At 49.4% G+C, this 17,858-nt stretch overlaps 1 long non-coding RNA gene across 1 annotated transcript; it reads right to left on the minus strand.

The window, feature by feature from the left end:
• Nucleotides 1-1,049: 1,049 nt before the first annotated feature.
• LOC116275678 lies at nucleotides 1,050-2,316 on the minus strand. The gene is made up of 2 exons (XR_004184751.1): nucleotides 2,245-2,316; nucleotides 1,050-1,340 (listed from the first exon to the last, which is right to left on the minus strand). It is a non-coding gene; the product is annotated as an uncharacterized LOC116275678 (long non-coding RNA).
• Nucleotides 2,317-17,858: the final 15,542 nt, after the last annotated feature.

A 17,858-nucleotide genomic window follows, 5' to 3' on the forward strand; every position in this document is an offset into this window, starting at 1 on the left:
TAGGTCAGGGTGCTTTGCATCTGGTGACAGTTAAGTACAGTATCGTTCTGGGAAACGTTCTGTTTCAGTTACTTATTTGAATGTATGTGCTGTTTGTCTTGCAAAATTCTTCCCTAACTGTGAGTTGTGGTGACAAAAGATTGAGAGAGACTTTGGGAGTTCAAGGGATGGAGAGGCACATCAGGTTAGGGAGAACCTGGAAGGGCTTTTTGGGATCAGGGACCCTGGAAGGTAGGGGAAAGCAGGGAGAAAACCCAACAGAGGCCAAGAGTATTGGGGGAGGGATTGAGGGGACAGCCAGGAGTGTGGAGGATGCCCAGGAGGGGGCAGGTGGGTGGCAGTGACTGGGAAGGATGGTGAGACCATGGGCGGGGTGGAGCCCTGGAAGGCTGTGAGGAGGGTTTGGGGTCTGAATTCTGCGCTCCTGCTTACTGGATGAGTAAACCCCAGCACTTACTTAGTCTCTCTATGCCTGTTTCTCAGCAGTGGGATGGGGGCAGTTATGGTGCCCGTCTGGGCGGGTTGGTGCCAATGCCAGGTGAGTAAATTGTGGCACTCCCCTGGCACAGTACCTGAAGTATCAGAGGCACCTATCCTTAGCTGTTACTATGGTCAGACTTTGCTTAGGGAGACTTGTGGGGTAACCCTCTCTAGAATAGCTTGGGGAAGGCAGAGATGGTGTCTGAACCAGGTAACTGGCCAGTACAGGGTGCAGATGGGAGATGCTGAGAGCCAGGATGAATGGCTATTATTTTTATTTATTTACTTTTTAGAGACAGTGTCTTGCTCTGTTGCCCATGCTGGAGTGCAGGGTGCGATCAAGGCTCACTGCAGCCTCTATCTCTTTGGCTCAAGTGATCCTCCCACCACGCCCAGCTAATTTTTGTGCCTTTTGTAGAAACAGGGTTTCATCATGTTGCCAAGGCTGGTCTTGAACTCCCAGGCTCAAGGGATCTGCCTGCCTCGGCCTCGAAAAGTGCTAGGATTACAGGCATGAGTCAGCGTGCCAGCTTGGCTGTTCTTTGATGTTTTGTTCTTGGGGAGTAGTCCACAGATCACTGTGCTTGTTGTATTGGCTTGGCTTATAGTACAGAGGTTGATCTGCTACGTGCTGTGTTTGGGGCTGGGGAGGGTGCAGACTCTATATGGTCGTGGCTTCAGGAGACTCCTCCAGGGCCTGGCCCCACTGTGAGCAATGCCATGCTGCAGGGCTGTCTCTGTCATCCCGGCCGAGTTCCCCATGGTGGCCGCCCATGGTGCCATGACATCTTCAGGAACTGGGCCATGCCTCCCACCCCATTGACACCTGGGGAGAGGCTTGGCCATTTTATTTTCTAAACCTGTAGAGCACAAAGAGATGTTGTCATTCCCCTCATTGAGACACACACCCCCTCCTCCCCTCCTCATGCCGAGCCGTTTTTGGTTCCTGGTTATAAACTGACTTTAGGGAGCCCCCTACAACGACCTGGTAGCTTTCCGCTCTTGCTTTTGTTTTTGTTTTTTGTTTTTGAGACAGAATCTCACTCTGTTGCCCAGGCTAGAGTATAGTGGTGCAACCTCCACCTCCTGGGTTCAAGTGATTCTCCTGCCTCAGCCTCCCGAGTACCTGGGCCTACAGGCGTCTGCCAGCACGCCTGGCTAATTTTTATTTTTTAGTAGAGATGGGGTTTCACCATGTTGGCCAGGCTGGTCTCGAACTCCTGACCTCAAATGATCCACCCACCTCGGCCTCCCAAAGTGCTAGGATTACAGGCATGAGCCATTGCACCCGGCCCACTGTTGCTTTTGAAAACACAAACACCACTGACGCAGCCTGAACAATATAATCCATTGCTTTTAGAGACCTGGCCCTTTAGAACAAAAAGCCTACTTCATTCTCCTGGGATGAGCAGGGCCCTCTCTGCACTCTTCTACCTACCAAAGAAAACTAAGTACCATCTCCATCTTCAGCAGCCCCTCCACTCCCTTCACCCTTATGCTTCTGCTCTTGGCCAGATTAATGGCTCTTTGTGGCTGGAGATCACACAAGTGCTGTGCCCAGAGCAATTTCCTGTCCCCATCAGAGTGATGAGAGAGTCTTAGGAAATGATCTTAGGAAATGGCCCCACAGTAAAAGTTCCAACCGGCACAGCCATGAAATTATCACCACCAGCTGCTTTTCACCTGGGAGAGCCAGGGTAGGTGGGGCCAAAGGGCCTGAGAAGGCGTGTTCTCAGGATCAGATTGAGGGAGGGGGATCCTCACCCGCAGGGATGTCAGGTATTGGCGTCTACCTTTCGTTAATCCAGCAAATACACCCTGAAGACTTCCCCTGCCCACGCGGAGCCCGACCCTGTGCCTCCAAGGAAACCAACAATTATGATGCAACGTGATGATTGCTAAATCAGGAGTACCCTGAGTTCAGAGAATCAATGTGCCTTGTGGGCTGGGGCGAATGGGAAGGGAAGGGGGTCAGGGAAGGCCTCCTTAAGGAAGCTGCCAGTTAAATGAAGCCCCAAATGCTGAGCAGGAAGCGGCCAGATGAGCAGAATAGGGGAGGGTTGTCTATGGCCATACCACCCTGAGTGCACCCCATCTCCTCTGATCTCGGAAGCTCGGCAGGGTCCGGCCTGGTTAGTACTTGGATGGGAGAACAGGGAAGCCTTTCCAGGCAGAGGGAACAGCACTTGTGAAGGCTCCTGGAGTGGGAGGCATGCCAGAAGCGGGATGGGGGCTGCAGCTCTGAGGGTGGGTGTGAAGGTGGGATGTCCAACTCTGACGTAGAGATATTGGGGCGTGATCGGGCCTCGCTGCACAGGAAGAGGAAGAGTTTAAACCATGGTGGGGCCAGGCGTGGTGGCTCACACCTGACATCCCAAAACTCTGGGAGGCTGAGGCAGACAGATCACCTGAGGTCAGGAGTTTGAGACCAGCCTGGCCAACAAGGCAAAACCCTGTCTCTACTAAAAATACAAAAATTATCTGGGCGCGGAGGGAGGCGGGTGCCTGTAATCCCAGCTACTCAGGAGGCTGAGGCAGGAGAATCGCTTGAACCTGGGAGGCGGAGGTTTGCAGTGAGCCAAGATTGCACCATTGCACCCCAGCCTGGGCGACAGAGTGAGACTGTGTCTCAAAAACAAAACCAACCAACCAAACAAACAACAAAAACCATGGTGGAAGTGAGCACCCCAAGGCTCTGAGTGGTGACCCTGGGGCCAGTGCTCTGGGCGGGCTGCTCCTTGCCAGGTCTGTAGAGGGAATAGGGGAGGCCAGCAGTCTGCCAGCCCAAGGAAGGAGGCCTCAGTCAAGCTGGCGGCAGGGGGGCTGAGCAGATGTAGAGGCACAGGGAGGGACCAGCTTGCTCATCCCAAACAGTTGCTGAGCACCATCAGCCTCAGGCCAGGCCCTGCTGGAGAATCCCAGGTAAACTGGCCACTGTCCTGCCCCCTAGGACCCTGTGGTCCATGAGGGGACCCCCGAAGTACCCAGGGTCTACTCTGGAGCTCTTACAGGATGTAGGGGTGGAGAGGTGGAGGACAGACGGACACAGTGCAGTGCCTGTCTCAAATCCTTGTCTCTGTGTGCCTTTGGTTATTGTTGACCCAGAAACTCTTCCCACACCATGATTAGTGTATTTAATATTGGCCTGAAACCCAAGGAGATGTCATGAGGCACATGCCTGGATGCAGATGAAGGAGAGGGGGGCAGGGTCTGGGAAGGCTCCTGGGCAGATGACCTGGCAGTGTGGGACTTCCCAGAGGCTCAGGAGGGCAGAGAGGGGAGCTACTGTGATTCTTTGGCGACACCTGTCTCCCTGCACTGGCTGGGCTAGGATTAACCCCCAGTAGGAGTGGACGTAGGAGAAGTGTTGGTGTCTGTCCACGACACAAAGACAATATTGTGCCGGGCCAGGGACGAGAGGCAGGGGCGGGCTCTGCCAGCCCCGTGTTTCCAAAGAGCAGGTGGCCACCCCAACATCTTGTTGAAAGGTCTGCATTTGTATGCAGCGAAATGCCAAGCTGTTATGTCATGACTGCTTCGTTGCGTTCTATGAACGGCATTTCCAGGAAAGGCCTCATTTCACACCAAGCTGAGTCCCGACGGATCCTGCTCTGGCCCCGGATGGGGAGAGTGACTTAATCAGCCCACCCTAGGAGTAACATATGGCATTTCCTTCTCAGGCCAGACGTTTTTCCATTTTACCCGTAAGAAAATTAGAATTAGGCCAATGGCTTGTTTTAATTTGAACCGCTATGGTTCGAAGGATGCTGGTGGGCTTAAGTTGTACCTAGACTGGGCCTTCTTTTCTTTTCTTTTCTTTTCTTTTCTTTTTCTTTTCTTTTTCTTTCTCTTTCTCTTTTCTTTCTTTCTTTCTTTCTTTTTTTTTTTTGAGGCAGGGTATTTTCCTGTTGCCTGGGCTGGAGTACAGTGGTTCAGTTTGATCTCAGCTCACTGCAGCCTCGACCTCCTGCACTCAAGTGATCCTCCCACCTCACTCTTCCAAGTAGCTGGGACCACAGGTGCAGGCCATCATGCCTGGCTAATTTTTGTATTTTTGTATTTTTTTTTTTTTTTTTTGTAGAGAGGGGCTTTCACCATGTTGCCCAGGCTGGTCTTGAACTCCTGGGCTCAAGTGATCCTCTGTCTCCCAAAGTGTTGGGATTACAGGCATGAACCACTGCACCAAGCCTAGGCTGGGCCTTCTAAAGTGGCTGGTGATTCTGTTCTCAGAAGTGGCTGGGTCTCTGGGCTGGGAGTTCTGTGCGCCATGGGTAAGCCCATGGTGAGGATGGCTTATCTTTTCTTGGCAAATGTGGCCAACAATCTCCAGTCAACCTGAAAAACAGATATCGAGGCTGTGCATGCCAGAGAACGGAGCAGGAGGGGCGGTTCCTTGTGTGCATGTTGTCGTGTGTGTCTGTGTGTAAACAAACGTCTGACCCCTGGCTGCCCGGCCGCCCCACTCACCACGCGGGGGCGCTCTCTCTCAGGACGCACAGGGCACACGTGTGGGTTCCACTTGCTGTTCTGTTTCCTGCCCTTCCATATTTGGTACCAAGTCTTGTTTCTGCCTTGTTTCTCAAGAGCGCTAAAGAGCTGGGCTCTGAGACTGGGTGCCAATATCTTTCTTTTCTCAATTCTAGAAAACTTAGCCATGGCCAATTTCCTTCCAGAATTCTAACTAGATACAGGTATTTCCACGTTGATATTTTTCTTTAACCTGTGAATGACTTAGTGGTGGTCTCTGCTATCCAAAACAAACACGTGAGATCTTTTTAAAAAAAATCTCTCCCTTTTGTTGGGAAGATCTTGTCTTAGTGGGCTTGGTCCAGGCTCATAGTCTGGGTGAGACCTGGTCTTTGAAGTTCATGGAGGCCCTTTCTCGTGGCTGGGGTAGTCCATGACAGATTTCCGAAAATGACCCCCGTGAGCATTTGTTCTTCCTGGGCTGCCAAATGCTATATGCACATTGTTGCTTGAGTTTCCGATGTCAGCCCTTGCTGCTTTTCTGCTGATATTTGAACGATCAGTGTATTGAGGGATGTGCTGAAACCCCCCAGTAAGATCGGTGCTCTGCCTGTTTCTCTGTGCACGTTGTGGTTTTCGAGGCCACTCTGTCTGGGGCACTTAGGTTTAAAATCACTTTGTCATCTGGGTGAATTGAACCTTTTCTCTTACTTAGTAGCCATCTCTATCCCTAATACAGCTTTGTCTTAGAGTCTCTTTCAACTGATCATATCTTCCCTTGGCAAGCATTCGCCGCTTCATCATTTCAGACTTTCGTTTCCACTTCTGTATGTCCTTAGGCTTTATGTGTGTCTTTGGGAAACTGTGTGTGTCATGATGTTTTCAAAAATCCACGGCATCTGTGTCTATCATTTGACTGATGGGTTTAGTCGACTTTCTTTTATTGTAATTGTTGATCTATTTGGATGAGTTTCTACCATTTTAATCTGACATATCAGTTGGTCCCACTTTTTCTGTATTTCTTTCCTTTTCGTTTCTTTTTTTCTTTCTTCTTTTTTTTTTTTTTTGAGACGGAGTCTCGCTTTGTCACCCAGGCTGGAGTGCAGTGGTGCGGTCTCGGCTCACTGCAAGTTCTGCCTCCCGGGTTTACTTACGCCATTCTCCCGCCTCAGCCTCCTGAGTAGCTGGAACTACAGGCGCCCGCCACCTCGCCCGGCTAATTTTTTTTTTTTTTTTGTTTTTTTAGTAGAGATGGGGTTTCACCATGTTAGCCAGGATGGTCTCGATCTCTTGACCTCGTGATCCGCCTGCCTCAGCCTCCCAAAGTGCTGGGATTACGGGTGTGAGCCACCGCGCCCAGCCTCTTTTCTTTTCTTTTTTTTGAGACAGAGTCTCACTCTGTTGCCCAGACTGGAGTGCTGTGGCATGATCTCAGCTCACTGCAACCTCCGACTCCCGGGTTCAAGCGATTCCCCTGGCTCAGTCTCCCGAGTAGCTGGGATTACAGGCATGTGGCACCAAGCCCTGCTAATTTTTGTATTTTTAGTAGAGATGGGGTTTCACCGTGCTGGCCAGGATGGTCTCAATCTCCTGACCTCGTGATCCACCTGCCTTGACCTCCCAAGGTGCTGGGATTACAGGTGTGAGCCACCACGCCTGGCCCTGTACTTCTTTTTAATGCTGTCTGTTTTCTGAATTAACATCTGTATGCTCTCCTGAGCAGACACAGACATACCAACTGCCCACATCCTTTGGTCCCCCAGGATGCCCTGACTCCTCTTGTGCTAATAGCTTCTGGTCTTTTACTTCTGTATTGTTTCAGACATAGATTTCTCCATTTGGTCTCGGCTGTTTAGATTTTCTTTTCCTCTTAGTCTGTGGGCATGGGTCTTTTTTTTGGTGCTCTATGAGCCTTTCAGTCACAAGTCTTTTTAATAATTTAATTTAACTTACTTTTTTTTTTTTTTTAAATTTATTTTTGTTGCAACAAGTTCTCACTGTGGTTGCCCAGGTTGATCCCAAACTCCTGGGCTCAAACTGTCCTCCTATCTTGGCCTCCCGAAGTGCTGGGATTACACTACACCTGGCCTCATATCCATGTTTTCGAAGCGCTGGTCTGGTTGCTGCATGGAGGATGGAACCTGGGGGCCAGAGCGTCAGGGGGTGCCGGCTGGGAGGCCTGTGACACCGCTGGGTGAGGAATGGCGGCGGCATGAACTGTGGTGTTGGTGGCTGGTCTCTGTGTTAATCTGGGCCCTCCAAGAGGCAGCTGGGGAGGGCTGTGGGTCAGTGCTGCAGGTCCGGCCCTGAGGAAAGGACCGTCGGCAAATCTCCTGTCCCCTGGGAACGAACCTGCTTCAGTACCTTTGCTGTGCCAGGCCACTGGCTGGGAGCAGCTGGGAGAACATGGATTTCAGAGCCCAGCACCTGGGACCGGGGCCGATGACAGTTCCTGGGGCTCTGGGGGGCGAGGGAGGTGCATTCTCACAGCCTCCACACTCCGCCAGCGTGAACAGCTGGACCTGTCCCTTGCCTCGCCTCACCTCTGTGAGGATACATGGAGGGTCAAGGGCAGTGTGGCCCTGGCCCATGCGTCCGTCCCCGCTTCTTCCCTACTTCCTGATTCTCCCGTCTTTTGCTCTGGCGGCCAGGCCACGTTTGACGGGCATTGGGGTTAAAATGGAAGGTGATTCTATTGCTGCTGCAGGTCCCGATGGAGAGAGGATGGAAAGTCAGGTCACGAGGCCTAGGAAAGAACGTAGGTTAATTAAAGTTTAAAACACCTCTTTCTGCAGAGGTTCCTTGAGTCAGCCCTGAGCATGAGGGAGGGAGGCGCCAGGAGGGGTCCTGGCTGCCCGGGGGCTGTGGCCTTCGGATGGTGCCAGCACCATTGTCCCCATGGAAGAGTGGCCTGAGTGTGCCTTCAAGCTTTAATGCTTTTAAGCAACATTGAAATTCAACCCTGTACATCCTCGACTGCCTGGGAAACGTCCTGATTCACGCTGAGAATCTGGGTCAGTTGTTTATAGAATAGTATTTGCTGAATGAAACTGGCAGCCCAGACAGCGGGGGACTTCTTGGAGGGTGGACGCCGGAGGGGACCCGGCCGTGAGCTCACGCGTGTCACCTCTGCTTTGTGCTGCACTGTCACTTCCATTCTCAGAGTGTGTTAATCTGAGCATTACAACCTCCGTGGACCACGCGGGGAAAAGGCAACAGCACAGTGTGGCTCGTGGAAAGGCTTCTCTCCAGGATGAGGTGGCAAGGGCAGGAGCTGCCTTACCTGTGCAGGTGGCCTGGCCACCATACGCAGCTCTGTGCCCTGCCCACACCCCGGTCCCCAACACACAGGCGCACACATGGACGCGCATGCAGGGTGTTGGGTGGGGGAGCCTGTGTCTCTGGGCTGGGCTCTGAGACTCTGTGGGCTCTGGGACTGTGACTTCTTTGTCTTTTTTAGCTCCAGGGCCTGACTCAGTGTCTGATGTTTCTGGGTACCATAATAAACCTTTGTAGAATAAGTGAGGGAGAGAACGATCTTTGTAAACTCTCCGAATCTGAAGACAGCGCTTAGCGGTGCCATGGTCTTGCAGGTTATTGTATAGATGAGGTCAGAGGGGCCCTGGGAGGGGAAACCGCTCCTGGGAACCAAGGCTGGAAACCCAACGCTCCTGGCAGAGCCCACAAAACAGCTGGGGCCTCCTGCCTCGGGCAGAGACTTCTCCCTCCCGGCGTTTCTTCCTGATTGGGGAATAGAGGCTGACCCTGCAGCCTTGCTTTCTGACTTTTCCCACCACTGACTCCCAAGCTGAGCCTTGGGAAGGCGGAGGCTGCATTCTGCCCTGAGGCCTTCCGCCCAGAAAAGTTGTCCCTGGCAGAGGCTGCGGTAAGGGGCTGCCACATCTATGCCTGGGTCCCTGGTGAGAAGGGTTAGTTATTTGACTCCAACCTCTCTCTGTTGTCATTGTCTCTACTTAGTATTATGACTCCCGAGTGTGTGCGTGTGTGTGCCTGTACTTGTGTGTGCACACACTGAGCAATAATGTAAACATATTTCTTATAGTGGGGTCACAGTCAAAAGCCTGAGAAGCCCTCAGAGAGGCTGCATCCGTCTGTGGGTATGTGTGGGGCAGGGCGAGTGTGTAGATAGATTTTCCCATCTTTCTTAAGGTAGAGAATTTTCCAGCAGTTTTCAAAAGTGATCAGGAAAGGCGGGAAGGACGTTGGGAAGAATTGCTTAGGTCAGCCTCCCTTAGTTATTGATTGATTGATTGATTTGAGACAGGGTCTCACTCTGTCGCCCAGGCTGGAATGCAGTGGTGCAATCTCGGCTCACTGCAACCTTTGTCTCCTGGGTTTACGAGATTCTGGTCCCTCAGCCTCCCAAATAGCTGGGATTACAGGCGCGTAGCACCACACCCAGCTAATTTTTGTATTTTTAGTAGAGACGTGGTTTCACCATGTTGCCCAGGCTGGTCTCAAACTCCTGTCCTCAAGTGACCCGTCTGCCTCGGCCTCCCAAAGTGCTGGGATTACAGGCGTGAGCCACCACACCCGGCCTCCTTTGGTTATTTAAATGATGGGCAGCAGGCCCCAGGATGAGCACACAGGGCTTTCGCTGCTAAAACCAGGACGAGCTGGTTGTGCTAGTGGGCCCCACTGGACCAGGAGACGTTTCAGCTTGGAAAGCAGCTGCACATCTCAGAGAGACTCTGGGCAGAGTTGTGAAGGAGACCGGCCTGGGTGGGTTGCCTGACTGCCCGGCCCCCCAGCTGGAGCTGGGTAAGGGCATATAGGGGCCTGTCATCAAGCCTGGCCCTGGGGACGACTGTGGTGGCCTGGCAGAGAAGGCAGTGGCTTCCATGGCTTGCCCAGCCTTCCCATGGCATCCACTCTTGGCCTTCTTGGGCACCTGCCAGCCTTGGTTTCTCACAAGCTTTTCTGCTGTCATTGCCTGGGGAGGGAGGTACCCCAAAACATGGCACTGATGGAGCTTTAACTTCAAAGATTCTGGCAGTTTTTGCTGGGATCCCTGTTTGTCAGCTGCTGTGCTGGGGAGGGAACAGCCCCCCACCAGCAGTCACCCTAAGATCAGGGCCTGTGCCTTGGACAGGAGCTGGGATTCCATCTGCCCTCAGACTGACCTCCCCAAGGCCGGTTGACTGAGTGGTGTTGATAAGACCTGCCTTGGAGCCTCCCTGGGGGCCTGAGCTCCTCTCCCACTGGACCTCCTGCTGGGCTAGGACTGCGTCTCAGGCTCTGGGGCAGCCAGGATAGACTGGCCGCTGGGGCTTCTGCTATTCCCAGTGTGGAGGTGGACACATTTCATGCCAGGGCCTGACTAGGGCATGTCATTTGCACTCCCAATTGTGCAGAGTGATACCTGCATTGCTGGAGCATTCTCTTGCTCTCATTTCTGAAGAAAAGTATTATGGAAAGGTCCGACATTCACAGGAGCAGAGCAAACAGCAGCACTCACAGCACCCACTCGGCCTTGGCAGCCACCTTCGCTTTGCCCAGCATCTCAACAAAGTATCTGGGTCATTTATTTCCTTCCTTCCTTCCTTCCTTTCTTTCTTTCTTTCTTTCTTTCTTTCTTTCTTTCTTTCTTTCTTTCTTTCTTTCTTTCTTTCTTTCTTTCTTTCTCTTTCTTTCTTTCTTTTCTTTCTTTCTTCTGTCTCTCTCTTTCTCTCTCTCTCTCCCTTTCTTTTCCTTCCTTCCCTCCCTCCCTCTGTCCTTCCTTCCTTCCCTCCCTCCCTTCCTCTTTCTTTTCTTTCTTCCTTTCTTCTTTCTTTCTTTTCTTTCTTTGTTTTCCTTCCTTCCTTCCCTCCCTCCCTTCCTCTTTCTTTCTCTTTCTTTTCTTCCTTTCCTCTTTCTTTCTTTTTCTTTTCTTTCTCTCTTTCTTTTCCTTCCTTCCTTCCCTCCCTCCATCCCTCCCTCTGTCCTTCCTTCCTTCCCTCCCTTCCTCTTTCTCTTTCTTTTCTTCCTCTTTCTTCTTTCTTTCTCTTTTCTTTCTTTCTCTCTTTATTTCTTCCTTTCTCCTTCCTTCCTTCCCTCCTTCCTTCCTTCCCTCCTTCCTTCCTTCCCTCCTTCCTTCCTTCCTTCCTTCCTTCCTTCCTTCCTTCCTTCCTTCCTTTCTTCCTTCTTTCCTTCCCCTTGCTTTCTCTCTCTGTCTCTTTCTTTCAAGACAGGATCTCACTCTGTCACTGAGGCTGGGGCATTGTGGCATGATCATAGCTCATTGCAGCCTCTACCTCTCACTCTTAAGTGATCCTTCCACCTCAGCCTCTTGTATAGCAGGACTATAGGCACTTACCTCTATGCTTGGCTAATTTTTGTATTATTAGTAGAGACAGCAGGGTTTCCACCATATTTACCCAGGCTAATTCCATTTCCTAAGTCCATTTCATCCCTCCCCTCCAGCCTCCCAAAGTCCACAAATTCCACCACCCATTTCTCTTCCTTCCTTTCCTTCCTTCCTTCCTTCCTTCCACTTCCTTCCTTCCTTCCCTTCCTTCCTTCCTTCCTCCACTTTCCCTTCCTTTCCTTCCTCCACTCCCTCCCTCCTTCCTTCCTTCCTTCCCTTCCTTCCTTCCTCCCTCCCTCTCCCCTCCCTCCCTCCCTCCCTCCCTCCCTTCCTTTCTTCCTCCCTCCCTCTCTTTCTTTTTCTTTTTTTTTTTTTGATGGAGTCTCACTCTGTTGTCACACTGGGTGGTGGCGTCTCGGCTCACTGCGATGTCCTGGGTTCAAATTGATTCTCCTGCCTCAGCTGGGACTACAGGCCTGCCACCATGCCAACTAATTTCTGTATTTTAGTGAGATGGAGTTTCACCATGTTGTGGGATGGTCTCCGTCTCTGAGCTCATGGTCCTGCCTCGGCCTCCCAAAGTGCTGGGATTGCAGGTGTGAGCCACTGCGCCCGGCACTCTTTCTTTTTTTTTTTTTTTTGAGGCCAGGTCTTGCTCATGCCAGGTCCCAGAGTGCAGAGTCGATCTCAAGCTCACTGGCTCACTGCAAGCTCAGCCTCCCGGGTTCACGTCATTCTCCTGCCTCAGCCTCCTGATGCTTAGCTGGGACTACAGGCGCCGCCACCAAGCCGGCTGATTTTTTGTATTTTTAGTAGGGGCGGGTTTCACGGGGTTAGCCAGGATGGTCTCAGTTCCTGACCTCCGTGATCCAGCCGCCTCGGCCTCCCCAAAGTGCTGGGATTACGAGTGAGCCACTGCCCAGCCTCTTTTTTCTTTTTAAGAGACCAGGGCCTCCCTATGTTGCCCAAGCTGGTCTCATACTCCTGCACTCCAGGATCATAAAGCCTCAGCCTCCCCAAAGTGCTAGGATTACAGGCATGAGCCACCACACCCGGCCAAAGGTCATTTTCTTTTTTTTTTTTTTTGAGGTGAGGTCTGCGGCTCTATCGCCGGGCTGGAGTGCAGTGGCCGGATCAGCTCACTGCAAGCTCCGCCTCCCGGAGTTCACGCCATTCTCCTGCCTCAGCCTCCCAAGTAACTGGGACTGCAGGCGCCATGCATCTCGCCCGGCTAGTTTTGTATTTTTTTGTGAGACGGGGTTTCACCGTGTTCGCCAGGATGGTCTCGATCTTCTGACCTCGTGATCCACCCGTCTCGGCCTCTCAAAGTGCTGGGATTACAGGCTTGAGCCACCGCGCCCGGCCGGTCATTTTCTTAAGTAACTAAAGGGCTCCTGTTACACCTTACAGCATCGACAGCAATTGCTTCCCCTCACCATCACCACTGGCTCTGTGGGTCCAAAGGACTCTTTACATTTTCAATGTTTAAGTCATTTTAGAAATACAGGCAAAACTCATTTTATTGCATTTCACTTAATTGCGTTTTGCAGATATTGTTTTAATTTTTTAAACAAATTCAAAGTTTGTGAGCAAATCTCTCATTTTTTCCCCAACAGCGTGTGCTCGCTTCATGTCCCTCTTGTCACATTTTGCTAATTCTTACAGTATTTCCAGCTTTTTCGTTAGAATTATATCTGTTACGGTGATTTGTGATGTTACCATCGTCATTGTTTTGGGACACCACAAACTGTGTCCTTCTGAGACAGTGAACTTAAAGGATAAATGTGTGTTCTGACTGCTCCTGGGACCGGTCACTCCCCCATCTCTCTCCAACTCCTCAGGCCTCCTTAAGCCAATATAGGCCAAAAGCTAGGTCTCTTGCGACAGACAGCCAAGTTGTGAACACAAAGGAATAGTTCTTGAAGGAAATTTAAAAGTGCTACTCCGGTGAACACATGGATAATGAGAAAGTGAAACACCCTTACTACTGATATGGAGGGAGCTGGAGTCCGGATAGATCAAACCAAACACAACATTCCCTTCAGCCAAAGCCTAAGCCAGAGCAGGGCCCTCACTCTCTTCAATTCTGTGAAGGCTGAGAGAGGTGAGGGAGCTGCAGAAGAAAGGTTGGAAGCCACCAGAGGTCGGTTCACAGAAAGAGGGCTTTCACAGCTAGAGAGGAGAAGTCAATGTCTGGCTTCAGAGCTTCAAAGGACAGGCTGACTCTCTTGTTAGTGGCTAATGCAGCTGGTGACTTTGTATGGAAGCCAGTGCTTGTCTACCATTCAGAAAATCCTAGGACACTTAAGAATATGCTAAATTGGCTAGGTGTGGTGGCTCATGCCTGTAATCCCAGCACTTTGGGAGGCCGAAGTGGGCAGATCACTTGAGATCAGGAGTTCGAGACCAGCCTGGCCAACATAGTGAAACCCCATCTCTACTAAAAATGCAAAAGTTAGCCAGGCATGATGGTGTGCCCCTGTAATTCCAGCTACTCGGGAGGCTGAGGCGGGAGAACTTCTTGAACCTGGGGGGCAGAGGCCGCAGTGACCTGAGATTGTGCCACTGCATTGCAGCCTGGGTGACAGAGCAAGACCCTATCGCCCCCTATCGCCCCCTCAACCCCCGCCAAAAAAAAGTCTGGTCAAGGTGGCTCATGCCTGTAATCCTAGCACTTTGGGAAGCTGAGGTGGGTGGATCACAAGGTCAGGAGTTTGAGACCAGCCTGGCCAATATGGTAAAACCTTGTCTCTACTAAAAATACAAAAAGAATTAGCCAGGTGTGGTGGTGTGCGCCTGTAGTCCCAGCTACTCAGGAGGCTGAGGCAGAAGAATTGCTTGAACCTGGGAGGTGGAGGTTGCAGTGAGCCGAGATTGTGCCACTGCACTCCAGCCTAGGTGACAGAGTGAGACTCCCACCTCAAAACAAACAAACAAACAAAAGAATATGCTAAATTGACTCTACCTCTGCTTTATAAATAGAATAACAAAGCCCAAATGACAGCACATCTGTTTGCAGCATGGTTTTCTGAATATTTTAAGTCCATTGTTAAGACCTACTGCTCAGAAAAAAAAAAAATTTATTTCAAAATATTACTGCTCATAGACAATGCACCTGATCACCTGAAAGCTCTGATGGAGATATACAAGGGGATGAATGTTTTTATGCCTCCTCACATAACATCCACTCTGCAAAGAGTAATTTTGACTTTCAAGTCTTGTTATTTAAGAAATACATTTCATAAGGCTATAGATAGTGATTCCTCTGGTAGATCTGGGCAAAGTCAACTGAAAACCTTCTGGAAAGGATTCACCGTTCTGGATGCTGTGAAGGAGATTTGTGATTCATGGGAAGAAGCCAGAATATCAACAAACATTGGCAGGAGTTTGGTTTGTTGGTTTGTTTTGTTTGAGACAGGGTTTCATTCCCATTGCCTAGACTGGAGTACAATGGCACAGTCTTGGTTCACTGCAACCTCCCCCTTCCTGGCTCAAGTGATTCTCCAACCTCAGCATCCCGAGTAGCTACAGGTACCTGCCATCACACCTGGCTAATTTTTGTATTTTTTGTAGAGACGGGGTTTCACTATGTTGGCCAGGCTGGTCTTGAACCCCTGAGTTCAAGTGATCCACCTACCTCGGCCTCCCAAAATGCTGAGATTACAGGCATGAGCCACTGCGCCCAGCCAAGATTGACAAAAGTTTGGAAGAAGTTGATTCCAACCTCATGGATGACTTTGAGGGGTTTGAGACTTCAGTGGCGGAAAGAGCTGTAGATGTGGTGGAAATAGCAAGAGAACTAGAATTAGAAATGAAGCCTGAGGATGTGACTGAATTGCTATGATCTCATGAGAAAGCTTTAACAAATGAAGAGTTGCTTCTTATGGATGAGCAAAGAGAGTGGTTTTGTTAGATGGAAACTACTCTTAGTGATGATGCTGTGAACATTGTTGAAATGAGTGCAAAGGATTTAGAATATTACATACATTTAGTTGATAAAGCAGTGGCAGGGTATGAGATAATGGACTCCAATTTTGAAAGAAGTTCTACTGTGGATAAAATGCTATCAAACAGCATTGTATCCTATGGGGAAATTTTTCTGTGAAAGGAAAAGTCACTTTATGCAGTCAACTTCGTTGTTGTCTTATTTTAAGAAATTGCCATGGCCACCCCAACCTTCAGCAGCCACCACTCTGATCAGTCAGCAGCCATCAAGACCCCCACCAGCAAAATGATTACCACTCACTGAACTCTCATGTGATTGTTAGCATTTTTTAGCAATTTTATATATATATATATTTAATATGTGTATAGATGATCCTCCTGCCTCAGCCTCTCAAAATGCTGGGATTACAGGTGTGAGCCACTGCACCCAGCCAGAAATAAAAATATTTAAATTAAGGTATGTACTTTGTTTTTTTAGACAATACTTTTGCTTTTTTTTTTGTTTGTTCTGAGACTGAGTCTGCTCTGTCACCCAGGCTGGAGTGCAGTGGCGCGGTCTTGGCTCACTGCAAGCTCCGCCTCCCAGGTTCACGCCATGCTCCTGCCTCAGCCTCCTGAGTAGCTGGGACTACAGGTGCCCGCCATCACGCCCGGTTTATTTTCTGTATTTTTAGTAGAGATGGGGTTTCACTGTGTCAGTCAGGATGGTGCATTCTTAATAGACTATAAATAGACTATACTATAATGTAAGCATAACTTCTATATGCACTGGGAAATTGTGACTCACTTTCTTGCAGTATTAGCTTTATTGCAGTGGTCTGGAACAGAACCTGCAATATCTCTGAGGTGTCCCTGTTGGTCATTTGCAGAAGAATAAAGGGATGGTGAAATACAACTTCATTAGACATTTCAGAATGAAGATATAGCAAACTCAACTTTTTATTCCATGTTTGCGATTTTGAAGGTACATTGGTAGCATCCTTTGAATGCAACTGGCTACTTATCACCTGCCTTGCATGAGCCTGGAATTCATCCACCTTAAAAATGCTAATTCCAGGTTTCAACTGCACCTCTAGAGGTTTCTAGGCTAACATGACTTTTCCTCCTTCTTGCACTGATATTGTCAAAATGTGATATTTGGATGAACTTTTTGAAATTGTTGACACAATTTTGTTGGAGAGTGTGGTCATTTTTTTTTGTTCCATGATTGCAAAACATTTTCATTTTTTGATCTATAACCACCCATTAGAATGATCAATTCAATTAATTAAAAATTTTGCATTATCTTTTTCCTCTCAGTATCTTTGTATAAACACCTGCCTCTGGCATTTGTCCACTTATGAAATGTATCCCATTTTGTTCACAAACACCAAAAAAAATGTGAAAGGATACCATCATACGTCCTTTTAGAAAAATGTAATGGTCCAAGTTCATATGATAAATATTGAGTGAAGTCTTGCCTGTTAATTGAATGCAAATTTTTTGTGTCATTGGAAATACAGATTTGAGAAAATTTGTCTAGGATATGGTCATCTGAATACTCACTGAAATTTCTCCCATTTAATTGATTTCACCATCGTCATTAGCCTCTGGCTAATGGGACAGAGTGGCTGGCTGTCCCTTCTCCTCTATTTTTTTTTTTTTTTTTTTTTTAAAGAGACAGGGTCTTGCTCTGTCACCTAGGCTGGAGTGCAGTGGTATGATGATAGCTCAATGTAGCCTCTACCTCCTAGGCTCAAGCAATCCTCCCACCTCAGCCTCCTGAGTATCTGGGACCACAGGCATGCGCCACCATGCCTGGATTTTTCTTTTCTTCTTCTTCTTTTTTTTTTTTTAAATAGAAATGGAGTTTTTTCGTGTTGTTCAGGCTGATCTCGAACTCCTAGGCTCAAGCAGTCTGCCCACTCCAGCCTCCCAAAGTGCTGGATTATAGGCCTGAGCCATGGCCCTGGGCCGACTTCTTCTTCTTCTTCTTCTCCTTCTCCTTCTCGTTCTCCTCCTCCTCCTCCTTCTCCTCCTCCTCCTCCTTCTCCTTCTTCCTCTTCTTCCTCTTCCTCTTCTACTTTTTTTGAGATGGAGTCTCACTCTGTCTCCTAGGCTGGTGTGCAGTGGTGCGATTTCAGCTCACTGCAACCTCTGCCTCCCAGGTTCAAGCAATCCTCCCACCTCAGCCTCCCAAGTAACTGCGACTACAGGCATGCGCCAAGTAACTGGGACTACAGGCATGCACCATCATGCCCGGCTCATTTTTGTATTTTAAGTAGAGATGGGTTTGGCCATGTTGGCCAGGCTGGTCTCAAACTCCTGGCCTCAAGTGATCTGCCCGCCTCAGCCTCCCAAAGTGCTGGAATTACAGGCATGAGCCACTGTGTTGGGCCTTCCCCCACTTCTATAATTATGAATATCTCCCTCAGTCAGTTTTCTTCTCCTTGCTGTTATGGGTAGAAAATGAAAATTTCAGAATGCTCGATTGTGTTGTTCAACAAGAGTGAAACAAAGGAAAGCCTGTCATCTCCAGAATTCTCTTCTACCTTCTTGAAAGTTGATGCAATACTGTGAGCAATGTAGTAAGAAAACGGAAGGGTGCTGTGGCAGAGATGGTTTATTTCATTCTGCTTTTTAGGCAAGTCCATCAGCTTTTCATTTTCTTGTTATTTTA

This window comes from Papio anubis, chromosome 7, assembly GCF_008728515.1.
Source record: "Papio anubis isolate 15944 chromosome 7, Panubis1.0, whole genome shotgun sequence".
Lineage (NCBI taxonomy): Eukaryota > Metazoa > Chordata > Mammalia > Primates > Cercopithecidae > Papio > Papio anubis.